Source organism: Numenius arquata, chromosome 10, assembly GCF_964106895.1.
Source record: "Numenius arquata chromosome 10, bNumArq3.hap1.1, whole genome shotgun sequence".
In the NCBI taxonomy this organism is placed as follows: Eukaryota; Metazoa; Chordata; class Aves; order Charadriiformes; family Scolopacidae; genus Numenius; species Numenius arquata.
In genome coordinates, this window is record NC_133585.1 from 29,004,785 (window position 1) to 29,029,017 (window position 24,233).

The following is a 24,233-nucleotide window of genomic DNA, read 5'->3' on the forward strand; positions in this document are numbered from 1 at the left end:
TGTCTGTTAAATTATAGTCTCTTTCCACTATATTATGTATATTCTCATAAAGTATCATTTGTCATACAGAAAGCTTTTTTATTCAGATTAATCTATTGCCTGTAAAACTAAAAAAAATCCTTTTTGTTTTGTTGTTGTTGTAAGTTCTCCTTTGCTTTCCTTTGGGGTAGCAATGGTATTTAGAGAGCTACTGAAATGATACTTCAAAATAGAATGCTTTCCTGAATCAGGACCTTTCTCTCCTCGCCTCCTTATCCCATTTCTCATGATCCTCAACTTTAGTTAGGAATACAAATAGCTTTTTTGTAGCCTATTTATCTGGTAATTTTACCTATCCTATATCCAGATTTCTTTGTGGCCTTCAGTTAAAAAATAGTTTTGGAAATTGTTGGGAAAAAGTCACTGATTAATACAATATTTAACACAGCCCATAGTACAATGGCAATGAACTATTTGTTATTGCATTTTATTAGTAATTTAAAATGATATGACATGAGAGCAATAAAGAAAATGGAGTATTACTAAATAATACCATATCGCTTGGTGAGACAGACTAAATTTGTAATACCAAAATAAGCTAGTCCCACGCATACATATGCATCTCAAGTAGTTGATGCTAGAAGAGCGAGTATGACACACAAGTCTTATAACTACTCTAACATGACTGATGCCGAATTTAATTTTCCATGTAGCCACTTTCTTGTCAGCTATTTTATCCTCTTCTCATTTGTTCCACTTATAGGTGGAATAAATTGCAGACATTAAGCAGAGTTCATCCCAATACCTCCAGTATTCATTGCCCTCGTTACTTTCTCGTATTCTTCTTTTGTCATTTACAAATGTGGCTGTTATTGTTCTAGATAAACATTGTGGCTGCTTTCCTGTAGCATAAGAAATAAAAGCCATAAATGGGGGGAGGGGAAATTTGTGGGTGGTTTTGGTTTGAGCTTTTGGGGTTTTATTTCTGGGGTTTGCTTCTGAATGAAACTGTACAATTCAGCTGCTGGATGTGGTTTTTTTAACATTGGAAATTGCACGGGTTTTATTAGAAAACTAGGCACATGAGCCTTGACATTCATGCTAAATTAGGATATGTCTTGAAACGCATGCTAGGATTAGTTAGATAAAGATTCATGCGTTTTATCCAGAGGGATTTTTGTCTTCTAATTTTTGTTTAAAGGGCCCATCTGCAAGATGGCTGAGTTCGGGAGCTGTTATAATAATCACGCTGGATGCAGAGGGTCTGTAGTAATTCATACAGAATTTATTGCATGAGTTGGAAGATGCTCTATGAATACACATTATTTCACATATAAGATGTTCTTTGTTGCATATATCTTTTTCACTTTTAGATATGAGTTGTGGAAGTGGAAACCTCTAAACATTAATTTTCTAGAACTACCACCATCCTGTCAGCATATAGGATGCTGTGCAAGTCAGGCCACTATATCACAACCTGTCCTCAAGCTGAAGAGATTACCATATTTTTACATGTATAACTACCCTTCATATAATTCATCTTGTATTAAAATGCTTTTTCTTTTATAAATAATTATTCTTTGTGTCAGGGGAAAAGACTCTACTGGGTGTTGGAGGAAGGAGTGAGGAGAAATTGTAGGCTGCTCTGTACTTGGAGAAAGCTAAAATGAAGACCACTGGACTATGCTAAAACCTGTATTTGCTAAGCTTTGCTGCGTTACTTGGCCTTGAGTGTAACTAGTGCCATGCCTGTGAAGCTGATGAATTAAAATTATTTTGATACATAAGGCTACTAATACATTTTTGGAAGCATAGCCTGTGTGCTATTTATTAAGTAGATAGAACCTCCTACTAGTTTTCCAAAGTCCTTCTCGAGACGTTGCAGTATCTGTAGTCAGCCAGCCATTAACAGTTATGCAAATTTACATAATCTATGGCAAGATATATCTGTTCCTTTGATTTATTTAGACAGACATCAAACCTGTCATCTAATTTACATGACATAAAATCATTCCTGCTAAAACGTGCATGTGCTTTTTCTATCCCTTACTCTTGTTGTACGCTCCCTTTCTAGAGAATTTCTAATATTAATTTTGATCTCTCAGAGAATTGTTAATGATTTAAAATGCAGTTATCTTCCATAAGCCTGGTTTACCTATATTTGGACCCAAATTAAATAGAACCTCATATAGCTCCCCAAACCAACTTGACTTTTAATGAGTTGACTGGGTTTGGAAGAAAACTAGCTAAAGGTGTTTACTGACAGAGTATTTTTTTAAAACTGGAGTTTCTGTTCAGTGCCATTGAAATACCTGCTTTTTTTAAATTTCCAGTTCCCGTTCCTGGTGTCAATTTGTATGTGTCCCGAGATATGATACTGACTTTAAATCTCTGCACCCTACAGTATTTCATGTCATTTGCTGAGGAAGTAAAGGGTGAGTCAGCAAGTGTTGTCATCTGAGCAAAGCGCAGTTGGAAGCAGCAAAGGATGTGATAGTGAAAAAATTATACCCTGCACCAAAAGTGAAAGAGCAGCATGTAAAATATGAAAAGGGAGAAAGCTGTCACCGGAGTTTGTGCTGTAACTTTCCTATCTTCTGGTTGTGGCAACTTCATTCAATAAGCTGTAGTGTTGTGGCCGACACTTGGATATCTGACAAAAAGTATGTCTCATGGGTTAGACTGGAGATAACTTGGCTTTGAAAATCAGAAAAAGATCACAGAGAGTGGGTCTGTTTTCTTACATAACTTACGGCAATTTGGGGGTCGTCTGAGGGTCCATAAGAGTAGGTAGCCTTTTGTTCAACAAGCATATACAGTGGAGGAAACAAGTTTTCAGGAGCATAAGCTTTCTTCCGTTCTTGAAGGAGATCTTCATGCGCCAAAATACGTTGTCCCTTTCTGTCCATCTCATATCAGCTCGTCTAATAACAGATACTTTCTTTCCCAGAAAAACGTTATCTTGCTGAATTTTCAAATAGGAAGCTGCGAGATAAGAGCAAGAAAGAATCTATAACTGACTTCTAGAAACAGAAGCATGGTCAAATTTCAGACGTAAACATCTTTAAGAATACTATGCCTAATATTTTCTGTTTATTTGCTGATAAAGCATGATTGAAACTATCCCAGAAAATTACCACTTTTCAGTTTCAGAAAAAATTATTTTATTTTTTTTAATTAGTGGAAATACTTAAATGTATTTGGAGATTACTCTGAGCCTTAGGATCTTTTTGCATCATCAGTATATAAATTCTGAAAGAAACAAATAATTTCTTTAAAATATTTAGCTAATGTCTTTATTCACACTTTGTGATCCATAGGAATCAGAATTTAATTACTTACCACAGGCAGCCATGACTATTAACTTCCCTGACCCTACTTTCAGTCTGAAAGTAGGGTGCTCATAGCTTATTCAGTTTTAACTAAGAGCGCTGCAAGAGCTTGATCGTGCTTATAGGAAAGGATTACCATGTCTTGCAGATTGCAGTTATCCTTTAAAAAAAAAAAAAAGACATTGTATTGGGGGGAAAAAAGGGTTTATCTTAATACAGCAATTAAGCACAGTGAGACATACCCAGGTGAGGAAAACCGGTCTCTGTAAAGTGGTTTCGAGATTAAAATCATGCGCATTTTATATGGAAGTGACTATGAATACAATTCCACCGGTAAAACAATGAAATACTCTTAAAATAAACTTGTCTCTGCTACAACTTTGTACTGAGAAGCAAAGGAACTGTGTGACGTAGGTACAAAACTATGTTTAGGTTGCTGCAGAGTGAAATAGGCCCACAGTGATACCTGCTTCCAGGGATACAGACTTCCTGCCTTTCAAGCAGAAACTAATATAGATTGTGGGAGAGAATGAGACATCTATCTTGAAATGACTTCTGAAGCCAGCGGTGAATTTATTCAATAAATAAATAAAGAAATACCCTTTCAGTCTCTCATCTCAGAATAGAGGAGGGGTCGTGCAAAGGTCAGAGCACTATCGAAGATTGTCTGTTTGTTTAGAGGTGGCTGAGCAATAGGTTATTTGTTTGAGTATTTATATACTTAAGAACTTAATTCCAGTTATGCAATTTTAACTGTTTTAGTCCAAGAACAAAATGCTGTCTCAAATGAAAAAAAATTAATTTGTACATCTTTTCTTTGTAGATAGTTTTGGACATGTTTATATTTGGAGAGTTGGGAATGTTTATATTTGGAGAGTTGGGAGTGTTTATTTTCCCAGGAATGTCGAGGTTCCTGTGAGAAAATTCCTTGCTGCCTTCAAGTGCGGATTGTTAGCAATGCGGATGAAGCATGTGGGAGCCCTGAATGCAATAGTCATTCTCATGACAGTACTGCCATTCTACAGGTTGGAAGGGCCATTTTCTAGGGAAGCACAGCTAGAAGCTTGCTAAAATGGACTTTTATTAATAGATCGATCCTGTCTACTAAGGCAAAGAAAATAGAGCTCATAGCAAGCCTGAAAAAAAAAAAAAAAATATGTACTCTCTCTCATCTGTCTAATCTATATTTATGGCTTCTACTGCAGTAAATCTGATGAGCAATTTTACCCAGCTCCCCACACCAGAAGTGAATTACCATCCGTTAGGTAAAACCACCACCAGACCTTAGCCTCCACTATTTTTTAAACATCACCACAAACTGTCATAAGAACAAAAGAAAAATCCCTGTTGATAACTGTTATTTTCCCTGCTTTTCTGGAAATATATGTGAGAGTCCTTCAAGCTTCCACTTATTAGAGAAAAATTTGGTGTGTGCAGAAAGCTCCCGATCTCCTAAGGGAAAAGGGGATGCCAGCTGAGAGAATTCTTTACCCACAGAGCTGCTTCAAGGCACTCACTCTGGAATAATAGAAATGTGATGAAAAACTGTAGTCTCCAGGTATATCTTCTACTAACGTGAACTTTTTGGATGAACTAAGACCTCATGCATCAGAAACAAATTACATGAAGGACAATGCGGGTGAATTAGTTGATCAAAGTGTGACTGAGCAGCAGATCTAATGCAGTGGAAAAAGGCAAACAGGATTCCAAAATGAATCCAGGGAACTCCGTTCTATATATCCACATTAGGCCTTTTCTGGAAAGCTGTCAGTAATGTGATCATTTGTGTTCGGAAAGATGAATTAGGACTGGAACGGATAGGGTGATCTGGGGAATGGAGAGCCCATTGTATGACGGTGTATTGCAAAAGCTTGGCTTATTATCCTAACAAAATGAAGTACGAGAGGGCATATGATTCCTTTCTTATTAATACATCAGGAGACCAGTATGAGGAACAGAAAATAATTACTTAGCTAAAAGACCACGTTGGCAGAAACGCAAATGAATATAAACTCTCCATGAATAATGCTGGGCTGCAAATTAGAAAATGACTCTGAACTATTATAGCAGTCATTTTTTGGAATGACCTTCCAGTCAGAAGGGTGGGAGAAGAAATTCAAATAATTTCAAGGTGTAGTTTAAAAATATATGAAGGCAGTTTTATTATGTGGTGCCTGTGACAAGAAAATACTGAAACAAATGATCTGGAGGTTCTTACAGCCCTGTGTTGCGAATACTTACTTCTATTAAAAATACTTATTTTTATTAAAATATCAGGCTCTTGATTGATTTTCAAACTTTTATGACCGCTTTTGAGGGGAGTGGGATTAGTCAGAAGATATGTACTCTGTGCATTTCCTTCATATGGCAGGGCTGAAGCAGCTTTCTCTGCTTCTCTCAACATCTCCTGTGGATGTCCAGGATACCGAGGGATGGACATTGCTTGTAAACATGGCACAGACTTTAGGGAAATGATGTTATTCGTTTTAAGTCTTCACAAAAGTTCTTTCTGGTGGTGATACTGCTGCAGCTGTGTGTAGCGGTAACTGCAGGGAAAATCCATTGCTGGAATTTCCTGAGGGAGACACCCAGCGGGAAGTGAAGAAGGTTGAGACTGACTAGCTGAGCAGAATTGCTCTTAAATGCTCACTTTAAAATTTAAAAGCTCATGTTAAGAAGTTTCCTTAAAACGGGGGAGGAGGGGAATAAAATCTATAACTTTCTTTTGGGGTAAACTTATGACAATTTTCTGCTTCTGTGGGAGCTAAGAGTTGGTTAGTTCTGTACCTCGCATAAAAACAACTCATTCCAAATACTGAACTTAAGGCCCCCAGCAGGCAGTGCACTCAGTTATTGGCAGAGGGATAATAATCAGCTTCCAGAAGGGACTTAGGTGGAGGGTGTGTACCGGGGACAGGACTGCTCCAGCTGCAGAGGATTTTAAATTCCGAGTTCTCCTTTTCAGCTGCTCGTATGAGTCAGAAGGCCAAGACGTATTTTGTATAGGGTGTTGAAAGGTATGGACTTGTTTAAGGCACCAAGATTTTATTTAATATTTTTTTTTTTTTGGTGTTTAGTATGTGAATAACCTTCTGCCGTTTGAGTAAACTTTGCAGTCTGTTGAGGAACTGGCAGTGTTGGAAATACCCACACTTGTTGCAAATAAAAACTTTGTTTCTTGTAAGCAACTGACTCATCAGTGTAAATAGCGTCATGTTTAATTTTTACTAAGGTATCTGAAGAACTTAATGTGATTTTTATGGCAATAGATAGAAATTATGAAATGCAGATTTTAGCATAGTCAAAAAATAGTCTGTTTATTCAGTAAGGAAAAAAATGGGAATTTCAATTCATTTCGTCTAGATATTCAGAGTCCTAGTGCAATTTTTACTCAAGTTTTGATGCAGAAGATCGTGTTCTGGTAATTTTAACTGGCATTGAGCTCATCATCTGATTGGTCCAGCAATACTTGCATTCATTTATGTTGTGCGTCATGTACTGAAGTGAGACTGTGTTGACTGGCTGTTCATCAGGCAACTGTATATGCTTTTTACCACCCTTGGCTTGTATCCACTCAAGTGTCCCCTGAAATAAGTGGTTGGAGTACAAGTTCTCTCCTTGGCTTCTCTAGCATGATTTTTTGGCACAGGTTCTCTGATGTTCATATGGAAATGAGATTTTTACTTTTTTTTTTTTTTTCTTCTTCTATCCAGCTGCCTCAGGCCCTGTGAGCAGTGCTGAATTACTTTCATTCTAAGAAGGCATTTTTCCCTGAAATTCCAGCTTGAACACTTGGGTGATAGTCTGCTGCTTCAGGGGAGCAAGATGCTCAAACAGTCAGACTGAAAGATTGCCAGATCTATGTTTTGCTCAAGCAATATGCACAGCTAGATGGGGGCGAGGATGAGAAAAGCCTATATATGTATTTCTACATCCTATTTTCTTGATCATTTTGGAGTGAGCATTTTTTGGGAAATAATTTGTCAGAACGTCTGGGTTTCCCTGGCTGCAGTTAACTGCTGCTTTTTTTTTTGGGATTGTGGAGTCTGTCTCGGTGATCTTTGGATAGTGGATTTGTAATAACCAGCCTGAGGTATCCAGATTTGAGCAAGTAACAACTCCCCATTGGCTGGACCATATAAATTAATAGCCAAAAAAGCTTAGGAATGCTCCATCAATAGCTTGCTGACAGGAGCTAGAATTTGCCTTCTGTGACTTGCATTTCACAGTGAAAGCAAGCAGGGAAGAATAGGCATCACGAGCGCTTTAAAGGGGATTTTCACTCTTCAGATTTTGCAGATAGTTCCCAGTATGCAACAGACTCTAAAGGGGTGATTCCTCAAAATTATTATGGGGAGGGGGGAGAGCAACCTGCCTACTGGCTGATTGTAATGACTAAGGACTTCAAACATAGAATCATAGAACGGTTTACGTTGAAAGGAACCTTAAAGATCCTCTAGTTCCAAACCCCTCTGCCCTGGGCAGGGACACCTCCCACTGGACCAGGTTGCTCAAAGCCCCATCCAGTCTGGCCTTGAACACCTCCAGGGATGGGGCATCCACAACTTCCCTGGCCAACCTGTTCCAGTGCCTCACCACCCTCACAGGAAAGAATTTCTTCCCAGTATCTAATCTAAATCTCCCCTCTTTCAATTTAAAACCATTACCCCTCATCCTATCACTATACTCCCTGATCAAGAGTCCCTCCCCATCTCTCCTGTAGGCCACTTTTAGGTACTAGAAGAGGCTCTAAGGTCTCCCTGGAGCCTTTTCTTCTCCAGGTCTCTCAGTCTGTCTTCATAGAACATGATGTTATATTATTTAAAAATTATAACTGAGGAAATGCCTAGAATATCCAGTACCTATATAAGACTACAGGAGGTTTCTTCACGTGGTTGGGCTTTGTTCAAAAGGACTCAAAGAGGGAGGAAAAAGCCTGTATTTCATTATTTCAGTACCAGTGGTCATTATAATGATTGCAAAAATTTGACCTTTTTTTAAAAAAACAAAAAGAAAAGTTGACTAATAAGCAACCAACCAACTGGCAATGCGATGCTGTCTCTGTCAGTCACTGGAGGGGACTCCATGCTGTGTCGCTTCCCTGTCATGGCTGGATGCCTCGCAGCTGGGAACAGATGGTGTTCCAGACTCCTGCAGTGCTTGAACCATCCCTTTTAGGTGTCACTTCATGGGTGCAAACTGTGTGCACTGAAACCTCAGGTTCAGTTCAGACGACCTTTGTGTCATCTCCGGCTAGCAGCCCTTCACAAGGGGAGTGCCGATGATCTCACCATGCAAAACAAGAATGCTTTGCGGCAGAGGTCTGCATTAACTCTTCACTAAGACTTGACTGGGTGCAGTTTTACACGGCTGTTTCTTCTCCCTGAAAAGCAATGTACTGCAGCAACAGATGCTGGCAGAGTACCTATACCCCGAGTTTCAATACAGAGCAAGTGCATTTCTAGTAGCAGAAGAGCATCTAGTTTTAATGGTGCTAAGACTCAAATGTTAGTTATCTCTTAGTTTATAAAGACCATTTTTCTTTGTCACTTTACTCTCACATAACCTTACAGACAGATCTTTTTCAGTGAAAAAAAGCTGTTTCAAATAGGTTAAAAAAATGAATCTAGTGCTCATGCTGTCTACTATGTTAACAAGGTAAATAAACAGTTTCTTCCTTCTATTTTTTCATTGCATACACTGAAAACATATTAAAGATTATTTAGATTTATATGGATAGATTTGACAGCTCTTTCATATTTACATTGAGTCCAAGAGATAAATCAAACTTAGGACTTTGCTTTCAAGGATTAGTTATTTATCATATGAATAGCTGTGGAAGAGAGTACACCTAGATATAGGGAGGTTGTTATAATTGTTTCAAATGTGTGATTTTCAGCTTGGTGTATTTCAATTTTGGAGCATACCGAAGGAGAAGCTGTGTATGTGATGTTAGTGCTTTGTGGGGGAAAGAGCATTAACAGAGCTGCCTTTTTTTTTTCCTCCTGGCTTATCTTCTGGACAGTCAGTTTTTAGTTGTGTTTGGTAATTTGCAGACTGAGCATCGGCAGGTGAAGGTGTGAGCCATGCTGACTCGGGTCCTGTTCCCAAGCTGTAACCTCCTCCTCAATCTGAGTTACAGTGGCTGTGTGGATACAGTCGGCAACCATATGCCCAAGCTATAAAAATAAACAAACAAAACTGTATTTGTAATCAAAATACTCAAGGCTCTTGTGTTTTTCTGCTCCCATACTATTCTATGATTTTATTCTGCTCCCATACTATTCTATGATTTTATGGTTATTCATACACCTAGTTATGCACCTACATAAACGGTTAAATTCGGTTAACCTCAGTCTTTGCTTGGGGGCATCGCATGATGCTTATCTTGTACCACGTGTTGGTACTCTGCTCCAGAAAGCATACAAAGATGCAGCCTATACGGAGAACAGAAAGCTATTCACTTGTAGTGAATTTGGGAAAAAAGCAGTTTATGATGATTGTTAGAGACTGAAACAATTCGTATTTTCTATTATCCTCACACTATTTCTCGAAAAGTGTGCCTGGATGTAGTACATTGTCTCAGGGCTGCACAAATCAATGATTCCGACTCCATACTCTGCAAGAGAGTCATGATCAAACACTCCCTGTAAGAAGTGTCCAACCATATGCACCTGTGCCTGCCCTTGTATTTGACCTTTCAGATAAATAAACAGTTGACACTGTCACTTGGTATAGAGCAAATAATAGGAGCATACATATAGTAGGGAAATATATCTAATATTTTAATTTTGTATTTTATTTTTATTAATATATTAGATAATAAACATAATATATATTACACTACTGCAAAATCATTGCAGGAAAGTTGATATAGCTTAAGTTCCCTTTATGTGTTTTCATCTTGAGTTTAATTTTAACATTTGTTAGTCGTCTTTGCATAGCAGCTTTTCCCTTGGCGCAGTAAACCCTGCAATAGCACATGCACGCCTATTGGGAAAAGATTTTTCTTTTTTGCTTTATATGGACTCTTAGAAATAATTACGCAATAAAGATTGGAAAATGACTGTATTAGCATAATGTCCTCCATCCAATAAGCAGGTATCCAACAAAGTATTGATGGAAGTGTTTTACTTTGCTGACTGTGTTCTGTTCATTGAACTATTTAGCAAGTTGTTAATTTACATGGTGAAAATAAATAGCTGGTAAATGGACAGTGTCTCATCAATATCTTCTTTTAAAAATAAATTCGCTGCATGTACAGGAATGGGATCTGTCCTATAAAAGTTGATTGGGATTGTTGCAGAACCTAGTCACAATTCCAGCATTTTCAGCTCGTCCAGCACATGCACATGAAGCTACAACTGCTCGAATGACTGAAAAGTTACAAGAAACGTAATCCCCCGCTCCAAGGGGTGCAGCGCTGCTGGGGGCAGGCGGCAGTGGTGGTGAGGATGGGGACTGCCTCTCCTCAGCAGCTGCCTGGGGGGCTGTGGTGGTCGCGTTAGCAGAGTTTAGTGCTCGCTTTCTGGGCAAAAGGGCCTGTGGGGAAAGAAAGGTGCAAGAGGTCACCATCCCAGGGTGCCTCCAGGTGACGGAAAGGTAAAATTCTCTGTATGTGTTGTGTTCTTATACCACTGCCAGAGTTATACTGGGGGAGTGAAATTGGGAATGCCACCCAGGAAGGTACTATGTAGAAAGAGCATAAGTCGATTTTTCAGTGCCTGCTTTCTGTAGTCCCTCTTATCCTATGCTTTGCCTGTTTGTGGTATATACCAAGTTATTGTGAGATGCCAGGAGCATATAACAGTGGTGACGGAACAGCGCGTTTGAGCCGCCAGCAGCAATAAGTACTGGGAAGTCAGTGGAAGCCACTAGTGATTTGATGAGGTAAATCTTGAGTAACTGAGGAAAGAATCTAGCATTATTTCTTGGGGAAAAAAAAAAAGTGCCTTCCAAACATGGCCTTTGATCATCAACTGAAATGAAAAGGCTTTAATTAAGGGCAGGCACAAAAGTTTCAGCAATGATAATGATTCAGTCTGCTGAACTTTGACAGTGTGTGTGAATGTGGTTTCGACTGCCATGAATGACTGAAATAAACGTTCTTTCTAATCATATAAAGCTGCCTTATACTAAAGGACAGGTAATTAAAGCTGAATTTAGCGTTTATGCCTAGAGAAATTTGATGCCTAGGTATGTCTGAGGTAAATGCACTATAAAGATAGTTACTCATTACGTATAGCTCTATAGAAGATTTAAAGCAAATTAAATATATTGGGAATATCCTCTCTAGTGCAGCACCGTTCTTCCTGGTATGGCGAGCTGTGGTGTATACAAGATAACTGTATCTTTTTTCAAATTAAATCACTGGGATGAACACTTGTCGTAAACATTTTGCATTTGACCTCAGTTACAAACTAGCTGTCTTGCTTTACTTTTTTGATCTCATGGTACATCTCTTGTCTGGGAAGGTAAGGCTGCAATGTGTGTTATTTCAGGGAAGTTCCGTCTTACCTCAGTCCTGAAAAAACTCACCGTTCAGAGGTTTGCATTTTGCTCGGGAAACCTAGAGCAAATAATGAGAAAACTGAAATTCTAACACTATAATGGATGCTTGAGATTAAAATCTACCTTTTTGTTTGTATTTATATTTTGTAGTTGTTTTAGAATACTATTGGGGCCATTAGGGAAAAGTTGGTTTATGACAAGCCTTTAAAAAGTACAGCAGTTTGTTTAATCAGGTAATGTACTGGGAGAATATTTGCTCTTTCAAATGCTTTTTATTTCTCTCTCCTATTTTTTTTTTCCCTCTTTCATTTTGTGGATTGGGACTAGAGCTGAGTTGTTTCCTATATTTTTATATTTGGTTGTGAACTCTCTGTTTGCAATAATGCTTGCCTGGGCCTATGTGAACATCTTGTAATGGGACTCTGGTAATTGCAGTATTCTGAAAGTTTAAGTAAGTTTGGAAACTCAATCAATAGACAACATGAAAGGGACCAGACTGTAAGTCCCATGTATGTATTTACATACACATACACGACTTCTCTCTTTAATGAATATTTTAAAACTGCTTCTCAAAAAAAAAAAAGTAAAAACGCACACACTTGGATCAAAAAATCCAGTTTTCTCTCAAAAGGAATACATTTCAGAGAGAAGAGAGGCTTAGTCTAATGTCAGTCCCACCAAACGCAGTAATTCTGTATATTTGGCTGTGTGACTACTGGTTATAAAAGGATTAAAGCCAAGTGAAAACAAACAAAGGAAAATGTAGCTGAACCAAAGAGTATTTTAAAACTGAAAACTGAAGTTTGTGGATACTTATACTACTACTTTTGTTGTGATACTAATTAAAGTGAGCTCAGAACTGCAAACAAGCAACAGATTTCTTTTTTTCCTTATTTAAATGCATTTGGATTACTAAATGCGTTTTGTTATATGGAAAGCTTATGCTATAGGTTTGTCAGGTTTTGACATCCCTTTCCACTTCTCTGCTGGATTAGAAAAACAGAAGTTCTCCTGAGCTAAGACTTCCAGCAAAAGAAGGAATGAATATTCTATGATTTTAAGTGTATGCTTGATTCCATTGATTTCAATAAGTATAAAAGATACTTGGGCTTCCTCTTGCTTTAAAGCACACCTTAGTATCTTGCAAAAATAATTTTACATGTTTTTAAATACTTGCTGAGCTGCTTCTGGGTTACAAATGCATCTTTCTATAAGCCAATGATGAAGAGAGAGGTTCATTCTTAAATTGTTTCTATTTCTTCAATAAATATCCATTATAATTAGAAAATGGAAATACCTCACTTCCATGTTGGGCCAGATGTTACCTCTCTAAGGCAAGAGCAGCTTTTTAGCATCTTAAAATGACATAAAATTTTTGGTCTGGCAATGGTACCCCTTCTTCCTTGTATGAAACAGATTTGCTGTAACTTATTTCCCCCATATCCCAAGCCCCCAAGAGGGTAAGACAGGTATCACCAGTAAGGAAATATCAGTAATTTTATTTTCATTTGTGACTTGAAGTATTTACAGGTAAATTTTAGATACAAATTTTGTATTGAAAATTTTGTACTAGTGTTCTGTAGAAAGCCAAATGCCTTGGAGTTGCTAATGTTAATGTGAAAAGAATCCAAATGTAAAATTACATCCAAACGAAGACTCCCACAGATTTCTAAAATATACTGGCCCTCAGTAAATTAATTTTAGCATTTCTATCTTCAGGCTTTTGTGGAAAAAAAAAATTGTTCTCACTGTAGAGAATCAAGGGACCTGACTGAGAAAAGCTATGGTTCTACTTTGTGATGTCTCTGTGGTGGATTTTTGGTTGGCCTTTTCTAACAACATGTTGTATTTAGAGTAACAATAAATTTTGTTTTAAAGGAGGGTTTTGTTTTTGTATAGTAAGTTGCAGCTAGAATAATAGAATTAAGGAACACATGAGGGTATGGGACAAAATGCATCTTTTGCTGACAGATTTGCAAAATGTGTTTGAGTTTTACTTTGAAATCAAGCCAAAAATTTGTCTTCGGGGGGCTGTGCTGTGAATGGGTATCTGTTATTTAGGGTAGGTAATCGAACAGATGTGAATGCTCAGTACATGCCTCCCTTGTGTGTTGCTGAAGCTGGCATCCTTTTGCCAGCAAGCTCATCCAATAGGCTATTCTGGCTCAGGCAGACCATGTTAGAGGGGTATTACAGAGATTTTCTTATACTTTTTCTGTCTCATTTTTACTGTTTAATCAGTAGTCTGCTGTCAACCAACATGCAGCAATAAAATTATATAGACACTAAATCCCCCCTGCTAAAACCTGTACTGTATTTTGGGAAATACAGAAGTAAGAGGAAGTCAGGGACATTTAAGGCCAGGCTGGATGGGGCTTTGAGCAACCTGCTCTAGTGGAGGTGTCCCTGCCCATGGCAGGGGGGTTGGAACTCGATGATCTTTAAGGTCCCTTCCAACTCTAACCATTCTATGATTCTATGCTTTCTCTTGTGAAACGAAAACAGTTGTGTACAGTGGCAGCTCCACTCTGCAGAAAACTGGAGGACCCGTGTAGGGGAGAATACAGGAACTTCTCTTCTATGAATGCCTACAGATACCTGTCACCTCTAAGATGCTCAGCGGGTGGTAGGAGGAGACAGGGCCATACATTGTGTGAGACCGGGGATCAGGATGTCTATTGCAGGTCAGCCTGCAAAGGCAAGTACTTATTTGGAGAAAATACATACTCTTTAATGTACTGTATTCTTTCATTTGTGTTTGAAAATTTTGGTTCCAGATAACCAAATTCTTCTAGATGAAGGATTCTGGCATTCAAGTTAGAGCCAAAGAGTCTGATTTTAGGAAAGCAACAATTGAGCACAGCCTTTCTCCCCTTAGAGAATCAGGAAAGTTCAGAATGCTAAATGGGTGGTGGTGACTTTCTCCACAGGAACCAGAAGATACTGTGTTTAAAATGGACTAGATGATCTTTATGGTCCCTTCCAACTCTAAAAAATTCAGTGAAAATATTAATTAATTGTTATTAAATTATATCAACATGTATACGTCTCTTTAAATTTATCTCCAAAATGTAGAAAGTATGAGGAAAAATTGCATGAGCACTTTCCTCTTTCTTACTGGAAAGTAACAACAAAAAAGTAATGCTTGGTTTGCCTTTTTGTTTTTTCTTCTTCTCTCAGGTCCGCACCAGTGTCCTACCTGATCACAAGGAGCCAAGAGCAGATGTTGGAGTAAGCAATCTTTTTTTCATTAATTGATTTTTTTCACCTCATCAGCAGACACAGACAGCCAATGAAGAGAAATGGTGCTCTGCCTAACGGCTAAACAGGAGCTGGCAAGCTTTTTAATAGCAGAATTTGCGTTAAATGAATAATAAAAAAAAATCAAGGTAGGAGTAATAGTCTCAGTGACTGATGTAATCCCATTCACATATTTCACCAAATCACAGAATTGTAGGGGTTGGAAGGGATGTTCGGGGATGATCTAGTCCAACCCCCCTGCCAAAGCAGGTTCAGCTAGAGCAGGCTGGACAGGAGTATATCCAGGTGGGTTTTGAATATCGCTGGAGAAGGAGACTCCACCACCTCTCTGGGCAGCCTATTCCAGTGCTCTGCTACCCTCAAAGTAAAGAAGTTTTTCCTCATGTTCTGATGGAATTTCCTGTGTTCCAGCTTGTGTTTGTTGCCCCTTGTCCTGTCACTGGGCACCACTGAGAAGAGTTTGACCCCATCCTCTTGACACCCGCCCTTTAGATATTGATAAGCATTGATTCTTTAAGATCCCCTCTGTCTTCTCTTCTCTAGGCTAAACAGACCCAGGTCTCTCAGCCTTTCCTCATAAGTGCTCCCGTCCCTTGATCATCTTTGTAGCCCTCCACTGGACTCTCTCCAGTAGTTCCTTGTCCTTCTTGAACTGGGGGCCCCAGAACTGGACACAGTACTCCAGATGTGGCCTCACCAGGGTAGAGTAGAGGGAGAGGACGACCTCCCTCAACGTGCTAGCCACACTCTTCCTGATGCGCCCCAAGAGACCATTGGCCTTCTTGGCCACAAGGGCACATTGCTGCCTTATGGTCAACTTGTTCTTGAAAATCCTTTTCAACTGAAATTATCCTGAGGCAAGTACGACTATCTAGACTCCCCTCTACTGCTATACAAGCAATGGATGAGATTGAGAGCTTGAAATGACATTGCTTCAGTGAGCTTGGCCTGTCACCTTCTGGTTTTCATGTGCAGAGTATAAAACCTTCCCACTGTAGGAGTTGCCTTTGGGTTCACTTTAAGAAATTACACTGGTGATACGTGGAGGACTTATTTTTCTGTGTAGGTCTGGAGAACTTTTGGCAAATGGATGTCATTTCTGTGTCTGAGAAGGCGAGAACTTCCCAGATAATATGGATACCTCATGGGGGTGGGAAATGTTGGTCCTGCTAGAGCTGAATATGAGACCAAGTACCATCTGCCACACGTATCAGATCTATATCTGCAAACGTTTGAAATAACTGGATTTTAAATTTTTTATCCTAAGGTGTTGACTTTCCTGCATTACTAGGGCTTCCTTGGCATAGTTTCCAGGACTTTAGCTAGTGTTTGAAAAAATCTGTAGCTTGGCAGCAAGTTCAATCTTAGTGGAATAATCGATGTGTTTCAACTTTTCATACAGCTTTTACAGAGACTTTTCTCTTTGGCTAGCTGAGATTTCACCAAACGTACTCAAGGCACATATCCTACGATTTATAATCGTTAAGTACCCCACTAGCAAAACTACAGAGGAACATTACTCTGTAATTAGTATTACAGCAGCAGTTCTGTTTAAAGCCTACTTTTCAAGCCTCTCCAAGTCACATGTGCAAAGTTAGATCGATTTGTAGACTGCCAGTTCAGGCCCCAAGGTAGACTATTAGTATCTAAATCAGTATTGAAAAAGTATTCTCCGGCATTGTTTGAAATTAGGCCCCTTGAACATTAGCATAACTCTCTTCATTTGGGTCATGGGATCATTCACAGTTCTGTTTAATTTTGCAAATAACTCCTAATTGCATTGTCAGGCAAAGAAAATTTTATTCTAAATAAGCATGAAAACATGAAACAGAAAAATAAGTAGAATTTTTTAAGCGCATAAAATTACTCACCTTTAATTTCCTGACTCTAGAAAACTAGATATGACACTCAGAGGTGGTTAGTGGGTACAATGACCAAAGCTCCTAGATCGTATAAGAGATCAGTGTAATTGCTTCTTAGTCCTCATCATGTGAGGACTCTGATTTCAGGTTCTTAAATGAATTTATAGTTCTGTTGTGCTCCAAAAAGGAGCCCCAAGTGACCCAACTTATATAAGTTTCATTCCACATATTCCTCTCTCTCTTTCCAAATGGTAAGGTTGCAAATACAAGCACTTAAATGCCATGAAAAAACGACAGTAAAAGCTGTTAGATAGGCACTGTGCTGTGGAATGTGTTCTTATTGTACTAAGAAGGATATGCTCTTGTAAGAAGATAACTGATGTGAGCTAACCATGCCACCATAGAGTTTTAGTGAAGAAACACTACCATGTTGACTGATTGAAAAGGAGAGAACTATCTGTTTGTTCGCTCTAGCAAGGCTGTGTTTCACGGTGTGTCACACCTGGATGTATTTCTTGTAAAAGTACACGTTTCATTTTGGCAGTAAAAAGTAACCATGTTCTTTGCTGGTACGGCTGCGGTGTTTTTTTCTATATATTTCCTATAGGCTTTTTTGTTCCTTACTTCCTGTTCAACAATTCCTAAATCCACTATTTTCTTAGCCTTCCCTAGACTCTCAGCTTGCATCTTATTCCCTTTGCTGCTGAAGTGCCAACCAAAGCACACGAAATCTAAGCCTGTGTCATTGATAGAATCGAGCCATAACTGATGGCTTGGTTTACCAAACTGGAGACCAGTGTTGGTGCTTACATGAATTGAGAATCATGATTTGAACTGTACATTGTATATGCAATAAAACCCATCTTAGTGTAGAGCTTTATTATTAACATTCAAATACTCAATATCCAGCTGGCCTTTCTGAAAGAAAGGAAGCTGCAGGGTTTGTTTTTACTGAGGGAAGTTACGCTTCTCAATAGCAACAAATTCTCTTCTCTTTTTCCCTGAAGGGGAAAGTTGCTCTCTGCATGCAGCCGGCGTTGAGTCAGAGCTACTTGATTCTTCTTCAATTTGTATATCGAAAAGCATGTATAATTTACCCTGGAATTTTACTTTGCTATTGCAGTAGTAGAGTAACATTAGTATAATGTAATAAAAACAAACTTTGTGTACTTCTTATTGTTTTTTTGCAAACATTCGACATAATCTTCTGATCTCGTAATTTATTCAGATCAAGTGATATTGAGTTGTATACTTGAAAGATGAAAGGATAGAAGATGGCTGTAGACTGTTATTTTCTTTCCCATTGTTCCCAGGGCAAGAATACTACTGTTGGCCAAGTTGACCAAATGAGATTTTGAGCAATGTGCAGCAGGATATGATCAGAGGGTAAAAAATAACCAAAAAGCAAAAGAAGATTATTTTGTTTTCCCTTTTGCACTATATTTTTGATAATGTGTGAAGGAATGATAGAAGGAAAAAGACACAGGGGTGTAGCTTAATTTAACTAAGACATTCTAGTTCCATTAGCCCATTTCTCTGCACTTGTAGTGCAATGAATAAGTCCACCTTACAATGGAAATAAAGGAAACAAGTACTTACAAACCCTGCCATAAACTACAAGAATACAACATTTCTATTAATAAACTTGCACTGAACTCAATGTATTTGGAATACATGGATGATAGTGCCTTGAGGCAGTGGCTTGAGGAAAAAACATAGCAACACCAGCTTTGGTAAAACACTGAAAAGTTAGCATTTCTTGTAATATAGAAAGAAAAAGATGCAAAATGCAAATGCTTGTACTGAACAAAAATTTTCCCGTGGCTGTATGTTTTACAACCTCTCAGATTGTCAGACTGCTCTTAATGAAACAGAGAGATGTTCTTGCCCATAATACCAGAATTTAGCATGATAATCATGCTACAGATGCATTAAAACTTTTACTGGATAGTGTGTCAAACTAGTATATTAGGATGTAATATTACCAGAGAGATTTCAAAGTGTGAGACCAAAAAAAGTAACAATTAAAACTTCAAAATGTAATGGAGATGTTGTTTTCAATTTCTGCTTTGTTTTGTAGCGAAGCTTCCTGGGCTGTACAACTTTTAGAGTAGGAGACTTGGTGAAGTCAAAGGAGCAGCAGTTGACCCTTACCCTCAGGTAAGTGTTTTCCTCTATGGTAAACCTCGTTGAATTAATAACCCGTGGCATTTGATGATTGCTGCTTGACTGTGTTTGAAACTCCATATTACTTCAGGTATATTAGATGTCAACTTGAAGTGCTTTTATTCCTACCATGCACAAAGTCAAAATGAAATACCAGTTCTTTAAGCTGGAGCTTGCCTTGTGTCAGATTAGAAAAGGTTAGTAATTTTTTTGGTATGATAACCTACAGAAGAATTACAGGGAACTTGAAGTAGGGGATGTTTTTTCAAAGTTTCCTTTAGCAAGGAGCATAAGGTTTTCATTTTCATTTGATGTGTGTGGTTTAAAGAATTAACACTGTACAGTTTTCTGGTTTGGTTATTAGGCATGTTTAAAGACAGTGGACCTAATGACTCAAGGCTTCTCTCATGTGAAATCGATTGCAGTCTCCTAAACTCGTTGTTACATGCAGCTAAACTCAAATGGCAGCTGGGGGGATGTACAACATTAATTAGCGACACAGGGTATGGAGCTGCAGGAGAGTCAGAGCCAGTGTTCAAAAACTGAGACTGGGCTGAGCAGATATTTCTTAAAGCTGTGCACTGAAGAAAAATCAGTTTTCACCCTCATACTGACTTGCATGGCTTAAGATGAATTAAAATACAAAACAAAACTGTTTGAAGGTTAGGGGAAACCTTTTAGGTGGCATTTTTCAGAATGAATTCATTGGACTTTATATAGTGCAGGGATTTTGTTGAGCTGATTTTTGCAAGTATGATGGAGGCTTATTTGGGATTACTTGATAGGTACAGGTAAGCTTCACAGAGCAACTACCCAAACTCACCGTGCTTCTACATAGGCAAAATTTTGGGGTGAAAGAAGCTGTGATGAGGAAAACTGAGACACTGGTATATATTCTGCCTGGAATATTGTACATAGGTGCTATAGTAAAGTTGTGTTGCATTCTTTACCCCGTGCGTGTGAAGTCAGCCTTGATTTGGCTGAAGGCCCGAATTACAACTCATTCAGCAACGTTGCAGTACTGTCACTATGTCAAGGACACTGCATTTTTTTGAAATGGGAACTTCTTGAAATATTTTGATTTTATTACTGCACCTGCCTTCCTATTATAACAATAGTAGTTGCATACATGTCTGGAGTTTACAGGGCAACGTTAAGAAAGTGCCTCAACTTTAATTTCTCCCAAACACAGAAAAATACCATGTCTAACAAGCAGATAACTTTGCGTTCTAACAAACAAAACCAATCAGATAAAATGTGAACTGACTACCCTCTGTGGAAATACTAACTTTGTGTTTGTAAGGGTCTGTTCTTACAGAATTTCAAGTTGTTCTTTGGGACAGCTTTGCCTCTCTGACATACTGCAAACTTGATCTGAAAGAATGCTTCTGATAGGTGCCATAGTAATTGTCAGAATGTAAAGTTTCAGGAAGCTTTGAAAAGAATAAGTTTTTTTTATCTAACCTATCTGATTTGTGAACAAAAAGTTTATACGGATAACTAGTAAGCAATAGATTAAGCAACAGATTGACAGGTTAGTTTCATCTGAACCTTTATGCCTTTTCAGATTTGCTTTTACTTACATTTTTAGTCTTATATGTCCTCTTTGTGCAGCTAACACCAGAAGAAAAATATTATACTAATTCAAATTAATTTGCAGATCCATTAAATGGTAGGTCTTTGTTGGATTTCTTTTTTTTAAAGAAAATAATCCTAACCTTTTAGATGTGGAATTGTTTCCTGATAATGGCTTTTCAGCAGTACAAAATCAGCAGGAATTATCCACATTTCTTCAATGGTAGTTTAACCAGAGCAGTCTAGTAATCTAAACTTGCTTTCCTCTAATTGCCATACTACATTAGTACCTCTCAGGAGGATCGGGGATGTACCAAGGGCCTTGTCAGAGCATGCAATTCTATCTAATCCTTGTTGATATATTTTGGATGGGAGTTTACTAGGGAGTGCCTGTGATTTAGAGTTATTCCTTTGTTAGATCTGAAGTAGAGATTTAAGGATCTGGAAATAGCTCTGTGGTGTGCCCTATAAATATTGGTGTAATTATAGAATCTGGTTACTTTTTCACTGTTTTTTTCAATTATTATGTCTTGCTATTCTCTTTCTGAGGTACAAAGTCATATTAGAAACATGTTTTTAAAGGAATATTCTTATACTTTTCTCAGTTATTTTGTGGAGGGCTGGCATACATTTACAGTTCCTTACTGTTGATATACTGTGCTCTGCTTTTTCCCCCTCTCCCCACCATTGTGCCTGAATAGGGATTAGGGACACAAGTTACAAAGCACTGCAAAAGAAGTTTTTATTTTGATTGTCCTTTCTTCTATATAGAGGTGCCCTAAACTGATGACCGAGTGTTTATTGCAGATGTGTGCACCTATATCTAATCATCAAAACCTGAAGAGGTCAATTTGTAGAATCACTTCAGTGCTGACAAGATACAAAACTGATGCTGGCAAAGGAATTTAGTTGCTAGAGACTTGGGATTGCAGTTTCCAATATGAAATTTATAAAACCAGAAATGCCTTCTATAGATTTGGATGTTTCATTTTGCAATGGTAATGCAATACCACTTACTTCCAGCTTTCTCATAGGGTTGTGATGATGAACAGGGTAAAACGGGCTATTGAATAAAACAAAAGCCATATTCAATAGCAGAATAGTTCTTAATATTGACTATATGTTGCAGCGTATGCAATTTAAAAAGAAAAAAAAAGCAAGCATACATTTTTTTTTTCTTTGTAAATGAGAGTTAGGTATACTGATTGCTACTTTAGTAATTAATACTGATTTTTTTTTAAAAAAGTTGATTTATATTTAAAGTTCAGTTTAGAGGATCTTTTTATCATGCCTTCCTTGAAGGACGGCATAATATATTTTTTTGCTTGGTTGAGGTCTATGGCCTTTTGTACAGGGCTAGCAATTAGTACTTCCATTAGCTGCTTCCCCTGTGTTGGTAGTTTGCCCTTTTTCCAGGAAGGAGGAAGGTCCTCTTTAGCTTGGGTGATTTTAGTATGATTTCCAGTAAGTTGCATGTAAGAAGCAGCAAAGGAAAAAGATAATAGTGCTCTTTTGTGCTCTCTGTAAAAATAAGGTCCATCTGTCTGAGATGCTCCTCTTAGACAGTACAAAAGTGTAAGTGGGCTACTTCAATAAGAAACTAGAGTAATATCAATACCACTAAGGTCCTTTGGCCCCTATAAGCAGGAACTTTGTAGCGATGGTGCTAACCATAGGAAAACCAGAACTAGGATAGGAAGTGCATGAATTATACGGGTTATCTGAGAGAACGTGCCTGTGGATGTCTGTCAATCGTGTATTCTACATACTTTCTTTAAACACGTGGCTGTACTTGACCTCTTGGACAATAACTATTTGTCTATCAATCTGCTTTTTTTAGCTGTCTTATTTTCATTAATCTTGGGCAGGACTTTATTTCCTTTAAATAAAGGAGATAAACCATAGTTACTTTTGGAAAGTTCAAAAAAATAACTCCAGGACTCCATTAAAGAAATTCCTGCCCAACTTCCCTTCCTCCTACCACTGTCCCCTGAGTACCTTATAGTTTAATGGGCCAGAAGACACGCAGCTGCACTTCACTAGTAGTTATATTCACAATGTTTAACTAACTAGAGAGAATTTGCAGCACACTAATATTTGCAGTCGTTTATGTACATTTTACTTCCTTAGCAAATGATGACTATAATATACTATATATTTAGCTATTTTTCCCTATTAAAATTCAGTACAAGTCTGCCTGCAACTCCTTTTACTTGGTCCTCATCCTGAAATTCTTTCTTGACTGCTTCATGTCATGTCATCCACCACAGGAAGCAGATGAACAACAGCTCGGCTTTATAAGGCAGGAAAATCTCCCATGCAGTTGAGGCTAAACTTGTTTTGACATGAAGCTTAATCAACAGTACATTGAAATCATGAAAACTGAGAAGGAATTGAACAGTGAAAAACTTTGTTTATTTACCGTAGAATGCAACAGAATGTTATTCACCAGTAAACTTGTTTAAAACAGTATAAATTGCAATAAGCTCCACTGTGAATTCACAGAATAAGCATTTCTGTGCAAGTACAATAGTTTTGTGCTTACATATTTCAAAATCTATTGCATCAGTGGAGAAAATTATTTTATGAAAATCTGCATGTTAGTCTGTACTAATCGCATTTATTGTGTGTTATGCACTGGAGAAAGGGGCTGCCTGCTAGACTGAAAGTCATGTAGTTTGCTTTTCAGGCGGTGACTCACTTTGTCATTTATTATTAACACAGCTATGCAAATACACAGTCTGCTTCTCTTTTTCTTTGTGTTCTTGAGCCATTTTTATTTGGAAGCAAGGTATGGCCATGGGAACCAATTAGCAGGCCTAAATTTGCATATTCAACATGCAACAGTGAGACTTGATGAGAACAGCATTGGAGGCAATCAGCTGCTGTTCTCAGTCCGTCTACCTCACTTGCTTTTCCACTGGTAGCTTGTTACCTTCTTTCTCTCAGGGTGCCTGGGTCCATCTTTTACTGCCAGAAGTATTAAGGTGGGCACATATTCCTGCTGCTCGTGGTGGGGCTGGCTAGCTCCTTCCCTCATGTTTGAGGGAACTGATACTGACCTGGTGATCCTTAAGGACTTGGGATGGTAAGGAAATCCATCTGTATAATAAACTTCAAATTAAGATTAGAAGTAAACCTGAGCAGATTTCACGATGGCTTCAAAAGTCTCTGTGTTTGGCTCAATGAGTAGAAAAACAATGTTGCTTTTAACACTGATAGAAGTTTTGGGGTTTTTTTAAAGTTCAAAACATACCGTTTCACTCTGAACCACCTCCACAAGGTTCATCAAGAAGATGAGTCCTTGGTAACGCCAGGTTAGTTGAGTGCAGACTGTCATAGAATTGTAGTTGTGGTAGGTGGAGCGAGCACTGCAGTATTTAGTCATGTTGGACTGAATGGCTAGGGATAGACTGAAACACTGCCAACTTTGCTGCCAAAGCCTGCATCGTAGGACACTGGATTCTAAATCTGGTTTAGAAATCACTGTTCTAACACTTTTTTTCCTTGTCATTGGTCATATTCCAAATGCAGATGCTGTGTGGAC

At 38.2% G+C, this 24,233-nt stretch overlaps 1 protein-coding gene across 2 annotated transcripts in view; it reads left to right on the forward strand.

Annotated features, from left to right (window-relative positions):
• INPP4B (inositol polyphosphate-4-phosphatase type II B) overlaps positions 1-24,233 on the forward strand; it is a 176,406-nt gene that overhangs the window by 32,357 nt on the left and 119,816 nt on the right. For both annotated transcript variants that reach the window (XM_074155061.1, XM_074155060.1), the window contains exons 3-4: positions 15,003-15,053; positions 19,026-19,105. The gene's annotated coding sequence lies outside the window, so the exon portion shown is untranslated. The remainder of the gene's footprint in view (positions 1-15,002; positions 15,054-19,025; positions 19,106-24,233) is intronic.